Source organism: Primulina tabacum, chromosome 6 (genome assembly GCF_025594145.1).
Source record: "Primulina tabacum isolate GXHZ01 chromosome 6, ASM2559414v2, whole genome shotgun sequence".
Taxonomy (NCBI): Eukaryota; Viridiplantae; Streptophyta; class Magnoliopsida; order Lamiales; family Gesneriaceae; genus Primulina; species Primulina tabacum.
Window position 1 is genome coordinate 24,132,490 of NC_134555.1, and position 24,642 is coordinate 24,157,131.

The following is a 24,642-nucleotide window of genomic DNA, read 5'->3' on the forward strand; positions in this document are numbered from 1 at the left end:
ACAAAAACAAAACAAAAAGACATTGTAGTGGACTTGTAATTACCTTAGCTTCCCTGTGGATACGATATTCGGACTCACCGAATTATACTACTTGTGGACAACCTGCTCTTGGGAGTGCAACAATCAAAGTCGCAACAAGTTTTTGGCGCCGTTGCCGGGGAAGTATAATTTAATTTCAAGTCTATTTAATTTTGTTTATAGTTTATTTTTCTTTATTTAAATTTTTATTGCTTTTGTGTGTTTTTATTGTTTTGCATTTGCATTTGCATGAACATTTGGTCACGTACACTTAGTGGTCGACTCATTCGAAATAACCCTTTATTTTTACAAAACATGGCGGAAGAACCCATCCAAGAAAATGAAGATGAAATTCAATCTCAACATGATCATGATAGACGAAGAACACTTAGAGATCACATGAATCCTACACGTACTAGTGCACCTTCATGTCTAGTTTTTCCCCCTGATGCATCTCATTTCAATTTTAAGCCTGGTATTATCCAACTTTTACCCAATTTTCATGGCTTAGATTGTGAAAATCCATACATGCATTTACGAGAGTTTGAAAAAGTGTGCAACATATATAATGATCTAAATTGTAGCATGAACACCATTCGACTTAAGCTTTTTCCTTTTTCTTTAAAAGACAAAGCTAAAACTTGGCTACAAAATCTTAGATCGGGATCCATTCGAACTTGGGATGAATTGCAACAACAATTTTTGAAAAAGTTTTTTCCATCTCATAGAACAAATTCTTTCAAAAGGCAAATCATTACTTTCACTCAAAAACAAGGAGAAACTTTTTATCAGTGTTGGGATAGATACAAAGAATTGCTTAATCTTTGTCCACATCATGGTTTTGAAATTTGGAGAGTTGTTTCTCAATTTTATGAAGGCTTAACACCTAAAGATAGGCAAATGGTTGAATTTATGTGTAATGGAACATTTGAAGATAAAGATCCAAATGAGGCAATTGAGTATCTCGATTAATTAGCTGAAAATGCTCAAAATTGGGACACTATAGGTACAATGGAACCATCAAACAAGATTCAATCTCCTACATCTGGTGGAGGTATGTACACTCTCAAAGATGAACATGATCTTCAAGATAGATTTACCTCTTTGGCAAGAAAAATTAAGGCACTTGAATTGAAAAAGAATGGTCAATTAAAATCTGTTCAAGAAATTGTGTGTCACATCTGTGATACAAGTGATCATTTTACAAAAGATTGTCCCACTTTGCCCTCTTTTAAAGAATGTCTCCATGAACAAGCCAATGTTTTGAACAATTTCAAAAGGCCAAATTTTGAACCATTTTCTCAAAATTACAATCCAGGTTGGCGAAATCATCCAAATTTTAGTTGAAGGAATGATAATGCTGCACAATTTTCACAACCACATTTCCAAAATCAACAAAATTTTCAAAATTATGCACCTTATGTTCCTCCACCTAAAAGAAATTTGGAAGATACATTGAATTCTTTCATTGCAAAGCAAGAGTCTATCAATACTCAAACTGCTCAAACCATGACAGATTTGAAAGATACTCTTGCTAAATTTGCATCTGCACTTAATGTTCATGAAAAAGGTAAATTTCCTTCACAACCTCTGCCTAATCCCAAGGATCATCATTCACAAACTGGAACTTCTGGAACTCAATCGATGGATCAGGTAAAATCTGTTATTACCCTTCGAAGTGGTAAGGTTGTGGAAAAATCCATTCTTGAACCTTGTGAAGATGATGATAAATCAACTCCAAAGGGTAAGGAAGTGGAATCCATAACTTGCGAAGAGGAGGTTCAACAGACAGTGTCACCACCATTCCCTCATGCATTGAAAAATACAAAAAAATCAAATTTGAATTCTGATATATATGATATTTTTAAACAAGTAAAAGTTAATATTCCTTTATTAGATGCAATAAAACAGGTACCATCATATGCCAAATTTTTGAAAGACTTGTGCACTGTGAAAAGAAAATTGAATGTGAAAAAGAAAGCATTTTTAGCCGAACAAGTAAGTGCAATCATTAAAAATAATAATACTTTGGAATACAAAGACCCTGGTTGTCCTACTATTTCATGTATTATTGGAGAACGAAAGATTAAAAAAGCCTTGCTTGATCTTGGAGCTAGTGTGAATTTACTTCCATATTCAGTTTATCAAGAACTCAATCTAGGCGAGTTAAAATCTACTTCGGTAACACTTTTACTTGCCGATAGATCTGTTAAAGTGCCAAGAGGTATGGTAGAAGACGTATTGGTCCAAGTTGATAACTTTGTATATCCTGTCGATTTCATAGTTTTAGATACACAACCTATCGAAGCTTGTAATGCAATTCCTGTAATTCTGGGTCGTCCATTTTTAGCAACTTCTAATGCCCTTATAAATTGCAGGAATGGAATAATGAAGTTGTCATTTGGTAACATGACCTTGGAGCTCAATGTTTTTAATCTTTGTAAGCAACCACATGACAAAGGAGATGAAAGTGAAGATGAAAATCTTATTGAAACTCTTGTGGAAGAAAACATTCAAGAAGGGAGTACTCGTGATCAATTAGATATTTGTTCAATTGAAACTGTTAAAGAAAATATTGAAATTGATCTTGATGATTTTATCAGGTATCACTCGTTACCAGGATCAGAGAAAGAATTTGATGCAAAATATGAGAACAAAGACGAACCACCCATATTGGAGTTAAAACCCTTGCCAGAAGAATTGAAGTATGCATTTCTTGGAGAAGATGAAACATATCCGGTGGTAATTTCTTCCATTCTAGAAAGTGATCAAGAAGGTAAATTAGTTGATATGCTTAAAAGACATAAAAATGCAATTGGTTGGACACTAAAAGATCTCAAGGGCATTAATCCACTAATTTGCACACACAAAATTCATTTAGAAGAAAATGCTAAAACATCTCAACAACCACAAAGGAGATTAAATCCACACATGAAAGATGTTGTGAAAACTGAAGTTCTCAAACTACTTGATGTTGGGATTATCTACCCTATTTCTGATAGTAAGTGGGTAAGCCCAACACAAGTAGTTCCAAAAAAATCTGGCATCACAGTGATAAAAAATGAAAAAGGTGAATTGTTAACAAGTCGAGTCCCATCTAGTTGGCGGATGTGTATTGATTATAGAAAATTAAATGACGCCACTAGAAAAGATCATTTTCCATTATCATTTTTGGATCAAATTTTAGAAAGAGTAGCAGGTCATCCATACTACTGTTTTCTTGATGGATATTCAGGTTATTATCAAATTCCCATTGCACTCGAAGATCAAGAAAAAACTACATTCACATGTCCTTTTGGAACATTTGCATTCAGAAGGATGCCATTTGGTTTATGCAATGCCCCAGCAACATTTCAAAGATGTATGTTAAGCATTTTTTGCGACATGGTTGAAAATTGTTTAGAAATTTTCATGGATGATTTAACTGTCTTTGGGAATACATTTGATAATTGTCTTGAAAATTTGGAAAAAGTTTTAAAAAGATGTGAGGAAAAAGGTCTTATTTTAAATTGGGAAAAATGTCATTACATGATTACTTCTGGAATTGTTTTGGGACATGTCGTGTCATCTCATGGAATTGAAGTTGATAAAGCAAAAGTTGATGTCATTGCCAATTTACCCCCTCCAAAAACCATTAAAGAAATTCGCTCATTTTTGAGACATGCTGGATTTTATCGGAGGTTTATAAAGGACTTTAGTTTAATCTCTAAACCCATTTGTAACCTCTTAACAAAAGACACTGCATTTGAGTGGACTCAAGAATGTCAAAATGCTTTTGATAAAATTATTCGACATTTAACATCAGCTCCTATCATGCAACCTCCTGACTGGTCTTTACTATTTGAAATCATGTGCGATGCGAGTGATTATGCAGTCGGTGCAGTACTGGGTCAAAGAAAAAACGGTAAGCCTTATGTGATATATTATGCAAGTAGAACTTTAAACAATGCTCAAATGAATTACTCCACAACTGAAAAAGAACTACTTGCTGTAATATTTGCATTAGATAAATTTCGTTCTTATTTGATTGGATCAACGACTATTGTGTTTACTGATCATTCTGCTATTAGATATTTGTTGACCAAACAGGATGCAAAGCCACGACTGATACGATGGATTTTGTTACTCCAAGAATTTGACATTGTGATCAAAGATAAAAAAGAAACCGAGAATGTCGTAGCCGATCATTTATCGAGACTAGTAACAGGATCATCTTGTGAAATGACACCAATTAATGATAATTTTCTGATGAACATCTATTTTCAGTTACTACTTTACCTTGGTTTGCTAACATAGTAAATTTTCTTGTGACAGGAAAAATGCCACAGCAATGGAGTTCCCAAGATAAAAGAAAATTTTTGAATGAGGTAAAAAACTTTTATTGGGATGATCCGTATCTGTTCAAGTATTGTCCAGATCAAATTTTTAGACGTTGCATACCCGACAATGAGGTAAGTAGTGTCATTAAATTTTGTCATTCAGAAGCATGCGGAGGACATTTTTCTTCAAAGAAAACGGCTGCAAAAATCTTGCAGTGTGGATTTTATTGGCCCACTTTGTTTAAAGACACCCACGAAATCTGCAAGATCTGTGAAAATTGTCAAAAATTGGGTGTGATTTCAAAAAGAAACATGATGCCTTTGAATCCTATCATTGAAATTGAAATCTTTGACTGTTGGGGAATTGATTTTATGGGACCTTTTCCATCGTCGTTTGGATACTTGTATATTTTAGTTGCAGTTGATTATGTTTCCAAATGGATAGAGGCAATTCCATGTCGAAAAAATGATCATAAAATCGTCATCAAATTTTTTAAAGAAAATATTTTTAGTAGATTTGAAATTCCTCGAGCCATGATTAGTGATGGGGGAACTCACTTTGTTAATAAACTATTTGCTTCATTAATGAAAAAATATGATATTACTCATAAAGTAACTACTCCTTATCATCCTCAAACAAATGGACAAGTTGAATTAGCTAATAGGGAGATAAAGCAAATTTTGGAAAAAACTGTTAACTCAAATAGAAAAGATTGGTCTCTGCGACTTAATGATGAACTTTGGGCATATCGAACAGCTTTTAAAACATCATTGAATATGTCTCCCTATAGGTTGGTTTATGAAAAACATTGTCATTTGCCTGTGGAATTGGAACATAAAGCTTATTGGGCGATCAAAACTTTAAATTCAAGCATGGATGATGCCAACAAATTGCGTAAATTGCAACTTAATGAACTTGATGAACTCAGAAATGACGCGTATGAGAATTCAAGGATTTATATAGCAAAAATCAAATCATTTCATGATAAAACAATTCTTAGAAAATCTTTTGAGATTGGTAAAAAAGTTTTGCTTTATAATTCTCGACTTCACATATTCCTAGGAAAATTACGATCAAGATGGACAGGCCCATATGTTGTAAAGCATGTGTATACTTATGGAACTGTGGATATTGAAAATCCTAAAAATGGTGATATTTTTAAAGTAAATGGACAAAGGCTTAAACCATTTTTAGAAAATGAAATCTTTCAAGAAGAGTTTATTTCCCTTTCTGATCCTTGATTTTTTTTTTGTTGCATTTAAGTTTGTTTGTTTTTATTTCAGGTTTTCTTAATATTTCTATTTTCCCGGTTAAATGGCGGATAACGGTACTCCGTGACTCTCATAGTCGGTTAAATCAGTTTCCCACAATTGCTGATACAAAAAATAATAATAATTTCTTTTCTTTTCAAAATGGATGAAATTCTCGTCAAAAATTTGTAAATATTTTCCCTCTGTTTCTGAAAATGTTCTAAGAAAAATTTATGCAGGAAGGTGTGAAAGATTGAGATTGCTAATGCAAAAAGGAATTCTAGAAGATATTCGTCTTGTAATAGAAGCTAAGGTCCGATTAGGAGGAGAAGTTCCACAATCATTGCTCATTCGGTATTTGCTTGGATTAGGAAAAAGCACTTATGTTTTAAAAAACGAAGGGCCAAAAGTTTAGGGGTTTGTCATAAGTGTGCAAGATGGACTTGTGACAAACGATGCAGATCTTTGGGATGTGTTTCCAATAACAGAGAAGATAAAATTGGTTTCATTAAGAATGGGCTGAGTAAGGAGTCTTTAGATAACATCTTATTGACTCTTGAGACGCATTCTAGTGGACATGTGCATATTGAACTTCTCCGTTTATGGAAACAATTCCAAGATGAGCGTCATAGTCTTGGGAATCCGACTGAAAAAGACCCAGTTTGCCAATTTATAAGAAAATTGGATGGGAAGCATATCCTCGACTCATAGAAGGCGTTGAAGCCGTTTCTGGACGTAAAACTAGAGGAAAATTGTGAGCCACAATCACACTACTGTTTATATGCATGTGTGTCATTATTGTTTTTACTATTTATTCTGTTTACAGCTGTGACCCATAGTTTTGTCATGATAACATATTACTCCTATAAAATCTCTCATCTTTCTCTCTATTTTCGTAGAAAAAAAAAAGAAAGTAAAAACATGGCTGGATCCTCTGCACAAACATTGAAAAATATTTGTGTATTTTGTGAGTCGAGTCCTGGAAAAAATGAAGTATTTGTAGAAGCAGCGATTAATCTTTGAAAGATATTAGCTGAGAGAAAAATTCACTTGGTATATGGGGTAGGTAATATTGGGTTAATGGGATCTGTTTCAACATCTGCTCATCTTGGAGGTAGTCAGGTTTTGGGTATTATTCCTACAGCTTTAGCTGAAGGAAATATTACAGGTGTTACGATTGGGGAGGGATTAAAAGTTTCTTCTATGTATGAAAGAATCACTCAAATGATTGAAAATTCTGATGCTTTTATTGCACTACCAGGTGGTTTTGGTACATTAGAAGAAATTTTTCACACTGTTTCTTGGGCACAACTTAATATCCATAATAAACCTGTGGGCTTGTTGAATATCAATAATTATTTTGACAGTTTGTTGACATTTCTTGATAAAGCTGTGGAACAGAATTTCATTTCAGAAAATTCACGACGGATGCTCATCTGTGCTTCGACTTCCGACCAATTAATTGATGATTTGGAAGCTTTTGTTCATAAGCCTGATCCGATGAAAACAAAGATCAATTGGTCGCAATCAAGCAGTAAGAAAAGGAAGTTGGATCATTGATTCAAAAGTCGTGGATTGGTTTGCGTTTGTTTCAGTTTGTTATCTTCAATAAAATTCCAGGTGATATCTCTTTCATTACGTACTCTTTATTAATAGTTATTTTGACATTAGGGACAATGTCATATTCTGATTGCGGGGAGAACAAACTTATAAAAAAAAAATTTGAAAAAAAATAAATAAAAAATAATAATATATATTATTTTAAAATAAAATCATGTTTATTGTTTGTATCTTAGTAATTTTTGCAAAAATTGTCATACATTACATGTTTGAAAGATTTAAATTAGAACATGCATTAATCTATTTAAGAATGTTTAAATTTTTATTTGAAAAAAAAAAGTCAATTTTAATATTCTGATCAATATAAAAATATGATTTACGAAATCTTTTTGAGTGATTAACCATTGTGATAATATCAGGTATTAAAGTATATGGCCCAAGATATACCTTATAAGAGTGCCTATAATTTTAAACTCACACATATTTTGTGAGTGAGAGGAGAGGACTTAGAAAACAGCTTTCGAACCTTTATTGATCATGAGAGAGACTATTGTTTAGATCTTGAGTTCTTATTTTGAAGAAAAAAAAATGATATTTCTGAAAAAAAAAGGGAGAAAAATACAAAAAGAAAGATATTGTATATCTATGTAATTTTTAAGTTATATGCTACGACCCATATATCTCTCATAAAAAAAACAAAAAACAAAAATGAGAGAGAAATTTATTGTACAAATTAAAAAAATATGTGGTCAAGAAGCATAAACTTAGTCTGATTCCATGATATTATGCAAAAAAAAATAAAATAAAATAAAAAATAAAAAAATATCAGGAAAAAATATATAATAAGAACAACTAGATTTTGAATCAATGGATTTTCTATCTTTTGATTAGTTTGGCTCGTTTGTCTGTCTGCATTCTGTAAACCATTTTTCTGAGCATTTATCTGTATTCCAACTTCATGAGAGAAATCGTTGCCATAAATTGAAACATTTATTAACCTGTGAGGATATGGAGTTGAGACTCTTACTAGGAATTTCTGAAGGCCGTGTAAATTTAACTACCTAAAATAAGCTTTGAATTGATCATCTCAAATTATTTCATAATTATAATTATGATGATCTTGATATAACTTTGACAGTTTTCAAATTTAATTTAAACACTTAGATAGTTTTGATTACATTTCTATTTAAATTAATCAATATGTTTTGTATTGCTATTAACGCTTAAATTGCTAGGGACTAGCAATAAGCTGGTTGGGAGGTGTGATAAACATAAAAATTGTACATTAATTAAATGTTTTATAATATAAATATATAGTTTTTGTTTTATTAAATGTTTAAATATTATATGTTTTATAATAAATTGTATAAAATATAAGTTGTTGTGTAATTACAAGTTTTTACTATTTTTTACAGGTTCGATAAAACAAGAATAAACTTGGCGTTGCAAATGAGATTAAGATGATTCTTGGACCTGTAGAAAGTTGATGTTAATATCTACAATATTGGTGTCAAGCATGAGATAAAAATCCTCTCACAATTGGGATCAAATTAAGCAACAAATAAAGTTACCAAAGGAGTGGCAGTTTTACCATGCTCTAGTATTTTGACCATATCTCTCAAATTACTTGGTCAAATGATTTGAAAAAAATACCACAACTAGACAACTCAATTATCCACATGTTTCTTTTTATGTGAAGAAGCAAATTCCAAGAAGAAGATTTTTAAAAGTGATGTGTAATATAATATAATATCTTGGAACACCAATGAAGACTTTTGTGTAAAAAAATAATATTTTATTTGTGGTTGTCTCCCCAAATTTGGCTATAAATCGGGGTGCATTGTAATGTATTGAGATATCCCTCATTCTATGAACAAACCTTTGAGTTCATAATATTTCTCTCTATATATTTCCTTTATTTCTTCATTTAAATATAATTAGCATGTTAATTTCATATTCAAAGTTTTACACTTTGAATAATGAATAGCTAACTTCCTAAAGTTGAGATGAAAAGGTGAAACTCTTGGCATGATAATAAGGTTACTAAAAGGTAAGAATCTATGTTTTATATTATTTAATCATTATTTATTGTTTATTTTATATTTATTTCTTTAAGCATTTTTATACCCTACTTATAAGTGGGAGTTTTGATTTATTGTTGCTATATGTTACACTAAATTCTTGGAACCATTTAAATGTTAGTTTGGTGTTACCAACCATTTAAAGTGGATGCCTTGATTTATTATATATGAATATATTATAATATTAAATTCTTGGAACCATTTAAATGTTTGTTTGGTTTTACCAACCATTTAAAGTGGGAACCTTGATTTACTATATATAAATATATCATAATATTAATTTCTTGGTACCATTTAAATGTTAGTTTGGTTTTACCAACCATTTAAAGTGGGAACCTTGATTCAGTGTTTACAAATTTATATAGCACAATAAATATTTGACCACATTTATAAGTTTTGGTATATATTATATACTTATAAGATAATAATATATAACATAATATAAATATGATTATTTAATATATTGGAACCATTTTATTAAGTGAATTTCAATAATGTTCGTTAATGTTAACTTTATTAAAATACCAAGAGTGGATCCTTTAATCTCAACTACTTAAATTAAAATTTGAACAATTAAAATTTACCCATTAAAGATTCAAACAATTAAAATTAAAAAGAAACAAAAACAAAAACAAAACAAAAAGACATTGTAGTGGACTTGTAATTACCTTAGCTTCCCTGTGGATACGATATTCGGACTCACCGAATTATACTACTTGTGGTCAACCTGCTCTTGGGAGTGCAACAATCAAAGTCGCAACAGGTGTGGATTATCGAGTAATCTGGGAGGCACAATGCATAACCCGAGGACCTAGAAATTCTACGTATATTAAAAAATTTTGATGATTTTATGAATTGTCTCTTTTATTTATGGACTGTTAGGATGTTAGAATCTATTGAGTTAAATTTTAGACTTTTATTGTCTATTTTACTTATTCCGCATGAATGATTATAGATGATAAGGAGTTTTGTTTATTTGATTATTTATGCTAGTTTATTTATGATGAATTAATTATGCATGGTTTAGAAAAAAAATAGTGTTAATTAAAATGAATTAGAAGATAGGGTCGTTTCAGTTGGTATCAGAGCGGTGGTTCTTGAAAATGGTTATGACTGCTGCTGTTTCCGAGGAGCTCGAGAAGTCACGCCTCAATGTTTATGATTTTATTTCTTTAATTTTTTTTATTTATCTTATTATTAATTTAATTCTTTAGATATACTTGCTTATATGACTGTCAAAGATAAATGTTAGATACCTTTTATTTTAAATCTGCATGTTGGGTATGTGTTGGGTTTTACGACTTGTACAGAGATGTCTCCTAGGCGAGTCGTAGAGCTAGTGAGGATAGGTTGGGAGGAGGAGATAGGCAGGAGGAGGAGGTTCAACTGCCTCCCCCTAATCAGGATGCTAGTTCTCGTGTGCTAGCCGATATGGCTCGATTACTGGAGTAGCATGTTGGGAATGCTGCGAGGGTCCGACCGGAGGCAGTATATGAGCGGTTTAGGAGGATGGATCCCGATGAATTTTCTGGCACTACCGATCCATTCGTGGCTGAGGGATGAATTAGGTCTTTGGAGGTGATTTTTAGGTATATGGATATGGTGGACGTTGGCCGGGTTCGTTGTACCATCTATTTGCTAAAGGCCGATGCTTCCTTATGGTGGGAGGGAGCGGAATGAGGAGTGAATCTGGCGACATTGACATAGGAAAGGCTTCAAGAGGTTATTCTATGATAATTATTTTACTGCTGATGTCCGTTCCAGGTTGAAGAGAGAATTTATGAGTCTCCGCTAGGGGGATGTATCTGTTGCTGAGTTTGTGCAGAAGTTTGATAGAGACTGTCATTTTGTGCCCTTGATTGCTAATGATACTGCGGAGAAGTTACGACACTTCTCGGATGGATTGTGAAACGACCCTTACTTTTTATTTTGAAATTCTATTAATTTTTTTATACCCATTAATTTGAAAACCACAATTAAAAATAAATTAACATTTCCATAAATCAAAATAATTTAACAATTTAAATCTCAAGTGCATAAAAATCCCTAAAATAGTCAATCACCAAAATTCGACTTCTATCTTTGACATGATCAAAATGAAATTCAAAATTAAGCATAAAATCTCTAATAAAATCCTTAACAAAATCTTTTAAACTTTGTCTATCAATCTAGTGCGGAAATAAATGTTCCTCGGGAATGTACTACCATACTCGATCCACTCAAGCGTCAGCGCCTCCTTCAATATCATCATCACATGCGGCATTCGAACCTAGTGAGTCTAATGACTCAGCATGTTTTAAACATGAATAAAAAATAATACATATACAAGCACATGCATTAAAATCATACTTTTACTTAAAATAACTTTAAAGCATAAATAAATCATATATCGTAAAATCATAAAATCGTAAAGCTTTGCATCTTTTATCATTTTGGATAAAGTTTGATCCTTGAAAGTGACTAGCCTTTTATCCTCTGGTCGACTGATCAGTCTTAGCTCCCATTGCGCAAAGGGACGGGCACTAGGCACCGCCATGAAAATACGATCGTCGGGCTCCCCCTGTGACCTTTTCCCTCACTACATTCCCATTAAATCGTAAGTTGACCGTTCCTACTTAAAATAGACCCCCCACATATCCTCTACCTTTTTGTCACAGTCAATTCACATCTATCAAAACAATTTTTCCTTTTTTTTAAAAGCATAAAATATCACGACTTTCCAAAAATAGCATTTTTAAAAGTAAGAATTGCACAACCTTACTATAAATCATAACATATCATATTTTCATCAAAATCATCATTTTATATCATTTATCATCTGTTATGATCCTTCGGGACGCTTCCGACCCTTTTCGTACTACCCAGGTGTAAAATGATTGTTTTGCCCATAGACGTAAAATTTATCGATTTTGACTTTTTCTTACTTTTATTGACATGTATCCCAAATAATTATTTAAACTTAAATATAACGAAATAATTCAAACTTGAATATTTTAATCCCAAACTTTAGACATAATCTTTTTACTTTCTAAACTACTCTTGTGAGTCATGAGCCACCCCCGTTCGGTTCAAGCCCTTTTCTTCTAGACACCCTAGTTCGAACCTATCTCAACACCATCGTGCCATCTCTCAAATTTCTCGAACCACGTCCGAGCCACCTCGAGCCAACCCATGACCAGACCACTCATGGACCCTCCTGACCATCCTAGACTCTTTTAACCAGCCCCTAAATCACGCAAACATCCCTGCGTACAAGACTCCTAGCCACGGCCGAGCTTCCTAGTCTTCCTAAGACTCTCAATCGAACTAGGACTCAATTTGTAATGTCCAAGAAATTTAAATTTGCGTAACCTCAATGCATGCAATCTAGGGTTTTAATTTAAATATGTGTTTAATGATTTTATGAATTTAGTGAATAATTATTACATGGTTAGGATTTAATTCACGAGTATTTTAAAGTTTCATGCATTACGATTTAAGTTGCATTTCGCGCTCGAACGAGGAACGGAGACCGGTGATATTCAGGAAAAAAAATATTTTTTTTGATTAATTATTTTTAATTATTTAATATGAAGTGTTTTTAAGTATAATTTTTAAAATGGGCCTTGGCTGTGTAATTTTACCCGCCAGGTTATAATTTTAACCGATACACAAATTTTAATGATTCGGGGAACGTTTTGAGGGCTCGGACAATATTTTCAAAAACATACCTAAATGAAATATTTTCTGGGAATGTTTTTGGACTTGGTGGATTTGTTTTTATGATAAATTGGCTCAAAACCTTTATAAATTTTTCTAGGGCCCATTAGTGCATAATTAATTAATTTAAAAACCCACTAAACTAACCCTATACCTAATCCCTCATTAGCAGCCCCCTCTCCCTCATTAGCAGCATTTCCCATTACATTTCCAGCAGCAAGGTCCAGCAACGGCCATAGATTTGTTCTTTCAAGAAAACCCTTTCCCGCTCCTCTGGTGCTTCCCCGACGCGCTTTTCTTCAAGCTTTCGATCATATAATCATCAAGACACGCTTATACTTTTGTTTTCCCTTCATACACGCCAATAACATGCATATAGTTATGTGTTTGTACGGAAAATTGCATGCGTCACCTTGTGGTTGCATTTTTATACAAGTTGACATGAATTTTGCATCCTTTTCTTGACTTGCTAATGTTTTTATGATTTTGTTGCAAGGGGGCTGCTGAGTTGTGTTGATGAGGTTCTGTTAACATCGAGGAGGAAGGGGTTTCTAGGTTGGAGTCGAATCCTTATCGAGTTGGGAGGGAGACATGCGAGTTCCTTGAGGTTTCGGTTTGTTTGTGAGGAGATCGATGGATGGGTATGAACCGGAGGTGCAAGGGCCGATCCAAGCCATGGACAAGGCCCTGGTGGGTCTGAGGCACCAGCTAGGAGGGTTCAACCACCGCTGGATTGAACCTCGAAGTCGATCGAGCATGAGGAAGCGTGTTGGGTTGTGGGGTGCGTTTGGGTGAGCCTTGGGTGTGCGTGTGTTTGGGACATGCATGGGGCTGAGTCCTTGTGATGTTTCAGTCCAGAAAGGTCTTAGGGTGGTCTAGGATTGAGTGGTTCAAGGCTGGTCCGAGCCGGTAGAGACTAGTGTCGATAAGTTGCAAGCTTAGTGTGCCAGGGCTTTGAAATGTCTTGCGCAGAAAATTCCAGAAACATATGGCCTTGTGTTTGTAGGTCTTGGTGGGCTGGGACGTTCGGTTTTAGGGCTGGTTTGGCAGTATTAAGGTATGATTCGAGTTAGGGAAAGTTTGGTTAAGTTTTGGGTTGATTCGGGTTAAAACCGGGACCCCGGTACAAGTTTTAAAACGAATTTTTTAAGTTTTGAAACGGGCTTGAGGTTATGTCTGAGAAAGGATTATTATTATGTTTTGAGATGTTTCAAGGAGTTTGGTCAGCTTCGGGTCGAAAATTAAAAGTCCAGGGTAAAATAGGTTTCCAGGCGCAATATGGTCATCTTGCACCGGAGTTGAGATTTTAGTCCTGGCAGCGCCCTGAGCACAAATTTACCATGTTTTTTAAACGTTTATGCATCATGTATATGATTTTTACGTAATTATGAAAAATACGGTGCATGCTTGGTTTTAAGGGAAATTTACGTATATGCATGTTTTTATCAAGTGATAAATATGATGACACGTTTTGAAGGATGAGAGTTGGTTGTGACTAATAAATTATATGAGATATTATGATCTGAGGCCAAGGCTCAGTGGAGGGGTAACGTTGTCGCAGATTTTCCCGCCGCCTGGTAATGCGGTTATATTAGATGGATCCATCAAATAGAGCTGATACGATAGAGCTGATACGAAAGTCACAACTAATGAACTGAATTCAATTAAAAGAAAATGTATACGTATATGACGATATGTTGAGGCACGTTTTGACTCGTTATGATTTTATACGACTACGTTTACGTTTATGCTTTTAAGTTCATGAAGTTTATGTTGATTATAGTATTTTTCACTGCTGTGTGCTATGTATATGTATTTGTTATTATTCGGTATAGGTGTGTTGAGTCTTTAGACTCTACTAGAAGTATGTGATGCAGGTGAGTATTTTGAGGAGGAGATTGGAGGTGACTCTGAGTAGGCAGGGCTGGATGTGCGCACACGACTCGAGGACCATATTTTTCCGCACATCACGTTTTTATGAGCATTGAGTAGTCATGATAATTTTTATACGTTATTATGTTATGATGTGAATTTTCAGGATTTTACTCATTTTATTTTGTCCACGCATGGTTGAGGGCCGAGTTGGTAAATTTAGTGCATGAATGCAAGATTTTAAAGTTCGATTTTAAGTGTTTTTTTTAAAAAAAATTCTAGTCGAGCAATAGACGTTTCAGTTGGTATCAGAGCAAGGGTCCTGTATAGGGTTGTGCCACCCCCAACTTTTGCAGCTCAGTCTTTAAGCCTCAAGTCTGTAAGCTTTTATGTTCTAAATGTTTAAATTTTTTTTACTACTATCACCTGCATGATTACATGATTTATGATTCTCAGTGCATGTTTAGATGCTTTCATGATTTAGGGATTTATTTTTTGTTTTAAAAAAAAGATTAAATTGCATGATGGGTTACGTTTGGAATTTGGACTCTATTCAGATATCATGCCTCCCATACTTGAACCCAGCACAGATAGACATGACGATATTCCTTGAGGGGTCAGGGGACCACCACCACCACTACCAGGAGATGCAGCTACCCGTGTACTGGAGGGTATGGCTAGGCTTTTGGAGCAGGTGCAGCAGGCTCCCCGACCTCAGACCGATATATATGAGCAGTTAAGACGGCTCAACCCAAAGGAGTTCGGGGTGAACCACTGATCCATTCCTAGCAGAAGGTTGGATTCGATCCTTGGAGCTTCATTTTAAGTACTTGGACACAAGGGATGGCGACCGGGTCAGGTGCGCCGCATATATGTTGAGAGACGACGCATCCCTCTAGTGGGAGGGAGCAGCGCACGGACTGGACCTGGCTTACCCTCACATGGGATCAGTTCAAGGAGGCGTTCTATGGTAAGCAATTCCCAGCTGATGTCAGGGGCCGCCTGACAAGGGAGTTCATGTCTTCGACAGGGGGACTCTAATGTGGCGGAGTTCATCCGCAAGTTTGACAAGGACTACCATTTTGTGCCCATGATTACTAGTGATTCCGCCCAGAAGCTGAGGCATTTTATGGATGGACTGAGGCCCACCTTGCGCCGAGACGTAATGTTGATGAGATCGGCGAGCTACGAAGAGGCGACTGGTTGTGCCTTTTAGATTGAGCAGGCCTTGAGGGACATTGATTTTGAGATGCAGTGGAAGCGACATCAGACCCAGTCCAGTTCCCAGCCGCAGAAAAAGCAGTTTACAAGGCCGCCGAGGCAGCAGGGGCAGCAGAAGCCCCAGGGACAGGTTAGGAGGCCCCAACAGCAGAGACCACCGCAAGCGCGAGGGGCGCCTAAGCCAGAGGACCGTCAGCCATGCAAGCAGTGCAACCGGTTCCACATCGGGAAGTGTTTATGGGGGGACCTACAAATGCTTCATTTGCGGGTAGGAGGGTCACAAAGTGGCAGATTGCCCTAGGAACCATGGACCCACTACCGGTAGGGCATATGTGATGCATGTCGAGGAGGCTGATGTGGAGCCAGACTCTACGTTGATTACTGGTAACCCTTATGTCTAAGATTTTAATTTATCGTTTGATTGTATGGATTATGTGTTTTTTTATGAGAATTGAAGTATGTGTTTGTTAACGTAGAATTTGTTTAGGATGCATGCTCTACCTAGATGAAATTAAGGATTGAATTGTATGAATCAAAAATTTTAAGGACCCAAGTGTAGTAACCAATAATATGAGGATCTATTTGCAAAAATTCGAGTTTTTAAGAGGCAATTTTCGAATTTTCTGAATTTTGGGAATAAATTATTAGTTTCCAAGAATTTTTCGGTTATAAGGGGCTAAAATTTGAAATTTGTGAAGGGTCAAAGATGCAATTTTTGAAAATTTGTGTAGGGCCAAATTTGTAATTTTTGAAACTTTAAAAGCTAAAATGCAATTTTTGAAATTTTTGGAGGAATACTTGGGCTAAATCCGTAATTTTTCTAGGATTTTGGGATAATTGCTGGTAGAAAATTTCTTAAGTTTCAACGCGAACAAATTTGATGGTATGTTTTGTCGTAGGAAGGATATAGGTTTCAAGTGTAGCCACGCATGCATTGCTAGATTCCGGAGCTACACATTCTTTTATATCCGAGACATTCGTCCAACGATTAGGAATCATACCGGTGGCGATGGATTCATGATTGAGGGTATCGATTCCATCCGAGGATCAGATGTTCATTTCTCGGATAGTGAGGGGATTGGAGCTTCGATTACAGAAATACGCGGTGCAGGCAGACTTGATTGTGCTACCATTGCCGGAGTTTTATATGGACTGAATTTTTTTGAACGGAGCTGTCATAGACTTTCGACAGAGGTTAGTATCTGTCCGACCGCCCAGTGGTAAGCCGTTTATATTTGAGGCAGCCAGACACCAGCATATGCCTCACATCATTTCCTACATGTGTGCGAGGAAGCTCATGAAGAGAGGCTGCCAAGTGTTTTTAGCCAGCATTGTATCAGTGTCAGAACCAGTCAGTCAGAGGCTAGAGGACGTGGATGTGGTCAAAGAGTTCTCCGGTGTTTTCCCTGATGATGTTTCAATCATCCCACTAGACAGAGATGTAGACTTCTCTATCGAGCTCATGACAGGTACCGTGCCTATCTCTAAGGCACCCTACCGTCTAGAACTTACCGAAATGAAAGAACTGAATGATCAGTAAAGGATTTGCTAGATAAAGGATTCATTCGCCCTAGCTTTTCTCCATGGGGCGCACCGGTACTATTCGTTAAAAGAAGGATGGCAGAATGAGTCTTTGCATTGACTACCGAGAGCTGAAAAGGGTCATAGTCAAGAACAAGTATCCGTTGCCGAGGATCGAGTATTTTTTTGATCAGCTTCAGAGAGCATCGATATTTTTGAAGATAGACCTCCGGTCTGGATACCATCAGCTGAAGGTTAAGAGTCTGACGTGCATAAGACGGTATTCAGGACGCGTTATGGACACTATGAGTTTTTGGTGATGCTCTTTGGTTTGACGAACGTGCCAGCTATGTTCATGGATCTCATGAATCGTGTGTTTTAGCCATATCTGGATCAGTTTGTCATAGTGTTTATAATCAACATACTAGTTTATTCGAGGAGCCGAGAGGAGCACACTCAGCATCTGAGGACCATACTGCAGACTCTACAGTACAGACGTCTCTATGCCAAGTTCAGTAAGTGTGAGTTCTGGCTTGACAGGGTTGCATTCTTGGGCCACATTGTATCTCGGGATGGTATAAAGATTGACCCCAGCAAAGTGGAGGCAGTTAGAGATTGGCCAGTTCCTAAGAGCGTCACAGATATCCGTAGCTTCTTGGGATTGGCATGTTATTACAGGAAATTTATTCAGGGTTTCTCTTCCATTGTGGTGCCTATGGCTGCCTTGACGAAGAAGAATGCCAAGTTTATTTGGGGATCAAAGTGCCAGGAGAGAATTGACAGACTGAAGAAAGCATTGACCACATCACCAGTTCTAGCTATGCCATCGGGGTAAGGTGAGTTTGTGGTATATACAGATGCTTCGAAGCCCGGTTTGGGTGTAGTGTTGATGCAACATGACAGAGTTATAGCTTATGCGTCCAGACAACTGAAGGTCCATGAGAAAATTTTTCGACTCATGACCTCGAGCTAGCAGCAGTGGTTTTCGGCTTGAAGATATGGAGATATTATCTGCATGGGAAGAAGTGCAGGATTTTCACTGACCACAAAAGCTTGAAGTACTTCTTCACGTAGAAAGAGGTGAACATGAGGCAGAGACGATGGCTAGAGCTAGTGAAGGATTACGATTGTGACATTAGCTACCACCCTGGTAAGGCTAATATGGTTGCAGACGCCCTGAGTAAAAAGAACGCAGTGATTGCTCAGTTGTCGGTACAGAGACCGCTGCATACGGAGGTTTAGAGATTTGAGCATGCAGTTTATGCCAGGGGCGATACCCCAAATCTTGCTACTCTGACAGTACAACCAACTTTGAGAGACAAAATCCGGGCAGGGCAGAATTCTGATGAGCAGTTGCAGAAGTGGAGACTGAAGGACGAGGCTAAGGGTCGGAGTGGAAGGCATAGTTAGATATAGGGTACAGACTATGGGTTCCTAACAGTGATTCCCTTAGAGCAGATATCTTGAGCGAGGCCCACAGCACCCCAGTACTCCATCCATCCAGGGAGTACGAAGATGTATAAGGATCTGCAGACTCATTGTTGATGGCCAGGCATGAAGCGAGATATTCTACGATTCATCTTCGAGTGTTTGACATGTTAGCAGGTCAAGGCAGAGTATCAGAGACCTGCAGGAAAGCTGAGACTCCTCCCTATTCCCGAGTGAAAATGGGAGGACATCACCATGGAGTTCGTGACAGGGCTTCCGAGGACTACTGGAGGATATAATGTCATCTGGGTGATAGTTGATCGGCTTACTAAATCAGCTCATTTTCTACCGATCCGGAAGACTTTCACCATGACTCAGTACGCAGAGCTGTACATCATAGAGATTGTCAGATTGCATGGGATTCCAGTGTCCATCGTGTCAGACAAGGATCCGAGGTTCACGTCTGCGTTCTGGAAGAGTCTATACCAGGCATTGGGTACTAAGCTGCTATTCAGTACTGCCTTCCTTCTTCAGACAGACGGACAGTCAGAGAAGGTGATTCAGATTCTGGAAGACCTACTCAGATCTTGAATGATCGACTTCTAGGACAGATGGGAGCCAAAGTTACCTCTTGTGGAGTTCAAATACAACAACAATTATCAGGCATCGATCGGTATGGCTCCATACGAGGTACTGTACGGGAGGAAGTGTAGGTTGCCAGTGTATTGGGATGAGTTCGGAGAAAGAGCAGAGTTAGGTCCGGATATTGTCAGGCAGACCAAGAGTTAGAGGACCACTCAGAGCCGCCAGAAAATTTATGCAGATCAAAGGCGCAGATATCTGGAGCTCACAGTTGGGGATCACGTTTTAATGAAAGTCGCACCGATGAAGGGTGTGATGAGATTTAGAAAGAAGGGCAAGCTCGGCCCTAGATTCAGTGGACCATTCGAGATTCTAGGGAGAGTTGGGACACTCACATACGGAGTTGCATTGCCGCCGAATCTGGCGGGAGTTCATAATGTATTCCATGTCTCTATGCTGTGGAAGTACATGTCGAATCCTCTGCATATATTGAACTATGAGCCACTACAGCTAACACCGAACATGTCTTTTGAGGAAAGACCCACTAAGATTTTGGACAGACAGGAGAGGAGGCTACGGAATAAGCTTATCTACATGGTCAGAGTCAAGTGACTGAATCATTCCGAGGAGAAAGCTACTTGGGAGAATGAGGTCGAAATGAGGAGTCGCTATCCGGAGTTATTCAGTATGTTTTAAATTTCGAGGACGAAATTTTATTTTAAGGGGGGAGAGTTGTAAGGTCCAGAAAATTTAAATTTACGTAACCTGAATACATGCAATCTAGGGTTTTAATTAAAATATGTGTTTAATGATTTTATGCATTTAGTGCATAATTATTGCATGGTTAGGATTTAATTCACGAGTATTTTAAAGTTTCATGTATTAGGATTTAAGTTGCATTTTGTGCTCGAACGAGGAACGGAGACAGGGGATATTCAGAAAAAAATATTTTTATTGATTAATTATTTTTAATTATTTAATATGATGTGTTTTTAAATATGATTTTTAAAATGGGCCTTGGCTGTGTAATTTTACCCGTCGGGTTATATTTTTAATCGGTACGTAAATTTTAACGATTCGGGGTACTTTTTGAGGGCTCATGCTGAAACGTCCACTACTTTTTTTCTTTTTTTTTTTATAATCATAAGCTCGAAATTAATAATTAAAACCACTTAACATTTCCATAATTCATAATAATTTAACATTTGAAATCTCAAGGTGCGTATAAATTCCTAAATCTTCAACTAACCAAAATTCATACGTCGACCTTTAAAAAGATCAATTAACAATAAAATAAAGCATAAAATTCCATAATAAAATCATTAACAATAATTCTTTTTATATTTTATCTAACAAGCTATTGCGGAAAATAAACGTCCATCGGGAGTGTACTGCCGCACTCGATCTACTCAAGCGTTAGCGCCTCCTCATATCATCAAATCCTGCAACATTCAAACCTAGTGAGTCTAATGATTCAGCACGTTCTAAACATGAGTAACAAGTAATACATATACAAGCACATGCAATAAAATCATACTTTTATTTAAAATAATTTTTTAAACATAAATAAACCATTTAAAATAATTTTCGACGTATATAAATCATATAAAATCGTAAAATTTTAAAGCTTTCAATCCTTTATCATTTTGGGTGAAGTTTGATAGTTGAAAGTGACTAGCTTTTATCCTCTGGTCGACTGATCAGTCTTCAGCTCCACATGGCCCATGGGGACGGGCACTAGGCTCGCCGTGGAAATACGATCGACATGCTCCCTCTAGGACTTTTTCCCGTAAACGGGCTCCCTCTAGGGTTTTTTCCCTCACGACATCCCCACAAAATTATAAGTTCACCGTTCCTTCTTAAAACGGATCCCCCACATATCTTCTTTGCCACAGTCAATTCACATCCCTCAAAATATTTTTCTTTTTTCTTTTTAAAACATAAAATATCCTTTCATTTCCACCTTTGCAAAATAACATTTTTCTTAGTAAAGAAAAATGTAAAATATCATGACTTTTCAAAAATAGAATTTTATAGTAAAAATTGCACAACTTTACCATAAATCGTAAAATATTATATTTTCATAAAAATAAAAAAAAATTAACATGCGTTATGATCCTTCAGGACGCTGCCAAGCTTTTACGTATCACCCAAGTTTAAAATGATCGTTTTGCCCCTAGACGTAAAATTTCTCAATTTTGACTTTTTTTTAATTTTAATGACATGGGCTTATCCCAAATAAGTATTTATGTTTAAATATAATTTTTAATAATTTTATCTAGCTTACATTCGAGTCTTTATATTTAATTCCTTAATTACTAATTAATGAGGCGTTTAATTCTCGAATTAAATTCAAACTTTAATATTTTCTTCCCAAACTTTAAAAATAGCTTTTTATTACCTAAACTACGCTTGTGAGCCATGAACCACCTCTTTGGACCCATGGTTCGAATTTTCTTATTAATTTTTGCAATATTGACCCTTAATTGAACCCATCGAGCCATCTCCTAATTTTCTCGAGCCACGGTCGGCCCACCTAAATCCAGACCCTAGCCAACCCAACTAGGTACCCTCCTGACCAACCCTGACCCAAAGAACCAGACCCTAGCTCACGCAAACCCTCTTAGAAAAAAAACCCAAAGCTGTGCGCTTGAAGCTTCTCACGCCAAGGACTACTAGCCAACCTAGGACTCTTCTACTCGAGCCACCACCAAGCCCATCTTACCCTCACCGATCCTAGACCATGCTCAGACCCAGCTTAACCCAGCCCAAGCCCTTAACCGGCGCTGCTAGCCCTGCCATCAGAACAAGAGCCACGCGCCTCTCCTAGTATCGGCCCTCATTCCTTCGAGCCACCACGAACCATGGCTGCACCAGACCATGATACAAACCCTACCCCTCTACCCTGGACCCTACTTGACTATCTTGGCCAGCCCCTAGCCTTCCTGCACTCCCTCCCGAAGCACACCAGCCGTGAGCATGCATGGGGAGAGTCCTTGTGCGTGTGGACTCTTCCCTTTTGCTGCTGTCGCATCCAGCCCCACCAAGACACCTCCTAGCACCTCGCCCAAGCTCTGGTCAGGCCGTAAAACACGCCCTAGGCGTTGCCCTCCCCTAACCGAGCTTACAAGACAAACATCATAAGAAAACCCTAGCCTCAAGCCTCCTTCATTCATGGTTCCTTCAGCTCTTGCCCAGCCCTCGTTTCCCTTAAATTTATTCATGTTTTATCCATAAATCATCCCTAGTTTGCAGCCTATCCCTTGGAATCATAACGTTTTCAAAGCAAGCGTAGAAGCATCCAAACTTTTAAAAATATTTGTTCTAACGATTAACCAATCGTACAAACGTATATTTCATGCAAAGATAATCATAACATGCATAATATTGTTTGAATGATGCGTCAAAGGGTTTATAAAACGTGTAAATTGTGTGAAAAATGACTGAATTAAGTGTTTAGAAGCCTAGGTTTCAATTTATAGATTTAGTTTTGCATGCTAATGGGCTTTGGTTTTGGGCCTCCAAGTGTAGGAGCAATTGGGTCTACTAAATTTAGTTAAATTGGGCCCACTAACTCTTATTTAATTGAAACATAAAAGTTCATAAAATTTAGTTTCCAAAAATAATATTTTTGATCTTTTAAAAACTCTTCGTTTGCCCAAAACCTCATGAAATAATTTGAAATCCAACATTTTTAGAAAAATTAAATGATTTTAAATCATATTGAGAAGCCTTGAAAATATTTAGTGAAAAATATTTACTCGTAGTCTTGGTCGTCTCCGGTCTCATTTCTCCTGCCTATTATCAAATATTCAGGTAAAATCCTTTAATTTCATGAAAACATGCCATATAATCATTTAATCATGCAATCATACCTTTAATTATTTAATAAATATCATGCAATCATTTAAAATTAATTAATTAAAAACAATTAAACAATTCAAATAATTCGCATGCATGTGGTTTACGTAGGTTTGCTTTTTCGGATGCTACAAATCTCCCCCCCCTTAAATAGAACTTCGTCCTCGAAATTTTCCTTGTCTCTATAAATGCAAAGCTTAACTCTCCTAATCACTTCATACTTAACCCTCTCAGCTTAATTCTTACTCTTCAATTCGGTCCTCCCAAATTTCCAAAATTGCATTTCTAACCCAAAAATTTCCAACGTCGACTCCTAAATTTAGTTCAAGTAGAGCATACAATCTATTATCTTCTAAGTTATTCTTTATCCCAATCAATTCCCATAACCCATTTTAACATTTCACGAAATAAAAGCATCGTAAAAAACGTTGAACAGCAAGGTTACCGGTAATCAGTGTTGTTTCGGCTCTGCCTCAGCCACATAGACCCTTCCAGCAATGGGTTGCTTGAGCTTTGGACAATCCCTAGCCTTGTGTCCCAGATCTCCGCATTTGAAGCACTTATAGGTGCCACACATGCACTTGCCATAGTGTGGACGATTGCACTCCTTGCACAGTGGTTTCCCATCAGTTTTCGGAATGTTCCCTTTAGCGGTGGTCCTTGTGGTTTTGGTGGTTCTGGTTGCTTAGGTGGTCCCATATAAGGATTCTTATTATTCTGACTAGCTTGCTGGGCACGATTCCTCTTTCGCTGCATCTCCCAATCAATATCGTTGAGTGACTGCTCGGATCTAAAATCTTTGACAACGAGAGTAGTATAATCAGTAGGATCGCCGAGCATCACATCACGACGGATAGTCGGCCTCAAACCATCTAGGAAGTGTCGTAACTTTTCCGCAGCATCGTTCGCAATCAAGGGCACAAAATGACAGCCCTTATCAAATTTCTGCACAAACTCAGCAACAGACCAATCCCCCTGACGGAGACTCATAAACTCTCTCTTAAGCCTAGAACGAACATCAGAAGTGAAGTACTTATCATAGAATACCCTCTTGAAGTCCTCCCATGTAAATTTCGCTAGATTCACCTTTCGCTCCGCTCCCTGCCACCATAAGGAAGTGTCGCCCTTCAGTAGATAAATGGTACAACGGACTCGGTCAGCGTCCGCCATATCCATATAACGAAAAATAACCTCAAAAGATCGAATTCATCCCTCAGCAAAGAATAGAT

At 36.8% G+C, this 24,642-nt stretch overlaps 1 non-coding gene across 1 annotated transcript; it reads right to left on the bottom strand.

Annotated features, from left to right (window-relative positions):
* Positions 1-751: 751 nt before the first annotated feature.
* On the bottom strand, positions 752-860 carry LOC142550390 (small nucleolar RNA R71). The gene has a single exon (XR_012821350.1). It is a non-coding gene; the product is annotated as a small nucleolar RNA R71 (small nucleolar RNA).
* Positions 861-24,642: the final 23,782 nt, after the last annotated feature.